Source organism: Cimex lectularius, unplaced genomic scaffold, assembly GCF_000648675.2.
Source record: "Cimex lectularius strain Harlan isolate CLEC.00 unplaced genomic scaffold, Clec_2.1 scaffold198, whole genome shotgun sequence".
In the NCBI taxonomy this organism is placed as follows: Eukaryota; Metazoa; Arthropoda; class Insecta; order Hemiptera; family Cimicidae; genus Cimex; species Cimex lectularius.
This window is the reverse complement of record NW_019392853.1, coordinates 170208-174991: the sequence shown is the minus strand read 5'-3', so window position 1 is coordinate 174991 and position 4784 is coordinate 170208. Positions and strand designations below refer to the sequence as shown.

At 26.6% G+C, this 4784-nt stretch overlaps 1 long non-coding RNA gene across 1 annotated transcript; it reads right to left on the bottom strand.

Annotated features, from left to right (window-relative positions):
* Positions 1-3498: 3498 nt before the first annotated feature.
* LOC112127584 lies at positions 3499-4251 on the bottom strand. Its single transcript, XR_002910637.1, has 3 exons — positions 4115-4251; positions 3780-4028; positions 3499-3667 (listed from the first exon to the last, which is right to left on the bottom strand). It is a non-coding gene; the product is annotated as an uncharacterized LOC112127584 (long non-coding RNA).
* Positions 4252-4784: the final 533 nt, after the last annotated feature.

The window sequence follows — 4784 nt, the reverse complement described above, 5'->3', positions numbered from 1 at the left end:
ACCAAGTGGCATTCTTAGGTGGTGGTGGGAGCGTTGTGCTCCTAGTGGGGATCTTCCACTCTTCCTCAAATCCGTCGTCCATGGGGGAAAATTAATATTTCTTGAATATAAGATTCAAAAAATTAACCTTCTACCGTAAATTAACCATAACACTGCTTAAATTAACGAAAAAGGGCTGAAAATTTGAAATTCGATTGTGCAAAATGGGCAAAATGTGGAAATACAAAATTTTACAGGACTGGAAATTTCTGCAAATTGTTTCTCCCAAATCTCTTCAGTTCATTTAAACTATGTTTAAAAATCAAGCATACAATAATATAAACACAAACTAATAAAATAATATTAAAATTATAAAACTATAAAAAGTAATAAGAAATTAATAATAACTAATATTTTTTATCTCAACCAAGACCTTACGTAGAAAGAATAATTAATTGAAAGAAGTAATTTGGTCAATTGACCACTAAAACATAAATCAATTAATATTTAATTAATAATAATAGAAAATATACATCTCCTGAGATTTCTCTGCTGTGTGAGCGTTTCATGAATATGAAATTTGGTCATTACCAATCATCTTCATATGCCTATTCTTGCTGGGTCGGCCTTTCAGGGCCATATATACAATCATTCCGCCATTTTTGTGCGTCTGTATGTAAATTATTAATATTATAATTTGATAATTGTTAGAAGTTCCTTCAGTAAAAACAGTTCAAGATTTCTAATTTTTATTGGTTTAATCATATGGTCATGATGTTTTGAAAATATATACTATTTCACTGGGTTTATTTTTTTGTTTGTTTTTTGTCAACCACATACTAACCCTAACTGTAACTAAATTAAAGAAAAAAGTCTAGAAATTTGAAATCCAATTCAAAAAGCTATATCAGCAAAAAGTTCAAAAGCTGATGTACAAAATTTTAAAATACTGGAAATTCTTACAAATTGTTTCTACCAAATATCTTCTGTTCATTTATTTATTTGGTTATTTATATACTGGCAGCTAACCCATTACATGTTTAATGCAACATATTACTGTCGTAACTATGCTTAAAAAAGTAAACATTGAAAAATATATACATAAACCAATGAAGTAATATGAAAAAATATATAAAAATATAATAGAACATGATAAAATAATAATAACAGAAAATATAGATCTAAGATTTTTCTGTTGTGTGATGGTTGATGAATCTGAAATTTGGTCATAGCAATCACCTTCATCTTCATCCTTTCTTGCTGGGTCAGAGATGTATCATCATTTCACAATCTCCAGTGTGTCTGTACCTAAATTAATAATTTGATAATTGTTAATACCACCACAATAAAAACATTTCAAAATATCTAATTTTTAATTGTCTTGTTTAATGATATTTTGAAAATAGGTGTTTTTCATGGGGTTTATTTATTTTATTTTATCTTATTTATTTTTTTTTTTGTCTATGTTCAAAATTAAAGAAAAAATGCTGGAAATTTTAAGTTTAATCATCAGTCATGATATTTTAAAAATATGTGCTATTATCATTTTTCTTTAATTTAAGTATTGTTATGGTTTATTTATATTTAATTATTAAATTAATTTATTATTTAATTAACCCTAACAATACTTAAATTAACAAAACAGCTGAAAATTGGAAATCTGATTGGGTAAAAACGACAAAGCTGATATACGAAATTTCACTGAACTGGAAATTTTGACAAATTGTTTCTCCCAATTTTTTTCAATTCATTTATTTATGTACTTATATATGGGTAGTTAACCATTTACTTGTTTAATAAAAAATATTTCTATCATAGCTATGCTTAAAAAATTAAATATACCAAAATATATAAGGAAACAAATAAAACAATCTGAAAGAATCTATAAAAACTTAATAGAAAACAATAGATTTTATAAATTAATAAAGTAATAATAATTGAAAATAGATAACTTTCAACTATTTCTGCTGTGTGAGGGCATTTGGTCATTACCAATCCTTGGTCTGCCTATTCTCACTTGTTTCATCTTTCAGACACAAATCATTATTTTGCCATCTTCAGTGTGACTGGGTCTAAATTATTAATATTATAATTTGATAATTGTTAATACCACCTACAGTAAAAAATGGTTCACAATATCTAATTGTTATTGGTTAATGTATGTCATGATATTTGGAAAATTTGTGCTATTTCACTGGGTTCAGTTATTAATTTGTCAAACACTAACTATCCCTAACTGTGCCTAAATTAAAGAAAAAAGGCTAGAAATTTAAAATCTGATTGAGCAAAACGGACAAAAGTTGAGATACCAAATTTTACAGGGATGGAAATTTATATAAATTGTTTCTCCTAAATCTCTTCAGTTCATTTATTAATACACGTCAGTTAACCCTTTGCATGTTTAATAAAAAATATTAAAAATTAAATCTATAAAAATGTAATAGAAAATAATACAGTAATAGTAAATTAATAAAGTAATAATAACTGAAAATGCACATATCATGAGTTTTTTATGTTACGTGCAGGACTGAAATTTGGTTGTTGCCAATAATTTCAGTCTGCCTATTCTCACTGGGTTGGTCTTCTAGATGCATATTATTAATTTAATAATTGTTAATACCACTTACAGTAAAAAATGGTTCGAGATATCAAATTTTTAATTGTTTATTCACCAGTCATGATATTTTGAAAATATGTGCTTTTTTATTTTTTTATTATTTTTTTTATACATAAATTAACCCAAACAATATTTAAATGACTGAAAAAGGATTGAAAATTTGAAATCCGATTGTGTGAAATGGACAAAATGTGGAAATACAAAATTTTTACAGGACTGGAAATTTCTGCAAATCCTCTTCAGTTCATTTATGTATTTATATACATACATCAGTTAACCCTTTGCATGTTTAATTAAAAAAATATTACTGCCATAACTATGCTTAACAAAGCAAACATTCAATAATATATTGACAAACCAATAAAATAATATGAAAATGATAAAACTATAATGGAATAATAAGAAATTATAATAACAGAAAATGTATATACCCTGAGATTTCTCTGTTGTGTGAGTGCTTGATCTAAAATTTAGTTATTACCAATCCTTGGTCTGTCTATTCTCACTTCCTTAATCGTTCAGCCACGAAACATAACTTTTCCATCTTCAGTGTGAATGTGGTGTCTAAATCGTTAATATTATAATTCAATAATTTTTAATACTACCTATAGTAAAAAATGGTTCAAGAAATTTAATTTTAATTATTTAAACATAGATCATAATATTTTGAAAATATGTGCTATTTCATGGGGTTTATTTATTTAATTTTTTTCTTTTTTTTTGTCAACCACAAATTACCCCTAATCACATCTAAGTTAAAGAAAAAGGGCTGAAAATTTGAAATCTGATTGAGGAAAAAGGGCAATACAAAATTTTCCAAGGCTGGAAATTTCTACAAATCATTTTTCCTAAATCTCTTCAGTTCATTTATTTATTTATACATACTTTTACATGCTTAATTTTTAAAAAACATTACTTTTATTGCTGTCATAAATTACTGTTATGAGATTTATCTGTTGCGTGAAGGGACACGAATGTGAAATGTGTTCATTACCAACCATATTTGTCTATCTTCGCTGGCTTAGTCTATCAGATGCTGTTCTGCATTTCACCATCTTCCGTTGTCTGTGTCTAAATAAAAATATTTTAATTGATAATTTGTAATACCACTTAAAGCACAACTGTTTAATTTTTTTTTTAAGTTTAAAGACAAGAGATATTGAATAAATTAATTATAAATTACCTCTTAAGATCACTGCAGCCATTTTCAAACTGAATACATGCTTATGGTGTAAATACATTTTCACAATAAAAACTGAAGCTTGGTTCTTTTTTGATCATTTTGGTTCTGCCAGATGCATTCCGTTTTTACCATCATTCGAGTGCTAATGTGCTAAACTCATCAAACTATGATTTCAAATAGTTGAAATCATATAAAATATTTTCTTTCCCTTCTAATCTACTCTGTTTTTTCAGATATGTACTCTACTTTCTGTAACAGAATAATTGAAATAAGAAAGAGGAGGAAAGTTACTGATGGAACACATAATTCTACTAAGAGGAGTATTTTTACTATACATAGTATGGCAGGAAATATGAATCAGTCTATTATGCATGGTCAAGTAACTCAGTTCAGAAAAGTTGATTCGACTATGTAAAGAAGGTATGTCAATATGGTATTTGATTATAATAAAAATAGTAAGTAAATCAGAGCAAAGTCTACGTGTCTCTAGAGAAAGTAAGCAGAATTAAAATTAAAAAGTAAACATCTGACTGCTCATACAGTGCAGTGTATTTTTAATAGAATGTGATTGTTGTGTATTTTCCAAATTTTGGCTTTAAGCTTCAAATTGGCAAAAAAGTTTACAATTAGAATTTAATATATATTTAATACTTGTATTCTTGTATGGCTAATGTGCCATGACCTAATCACGCAATATAAAAAATTGGACAAGCACTCCTAAACAATATGTTTATTTGTCTCTTAGACAATCTTCAATATTTTCTGATATTTGCTGAACCATAAATATAATATATTTAGATTGTGTGTGTGTGTGTGTAGCATGATTCATGATTTAAACTGTTGTTTTATTTATTATTGTATTTGTTATAATTTTCCATGGTGGAAAATAAAGCAGGAGTGTAAAAAAAGAAAAGAAAAAGAAGACCAGGTTTTAAAATATGTAATTCTTTCTATTTTTTCTTACTTAGTCTGATGTTTTTCAGGTGTGCACGATTTTATTTGTTT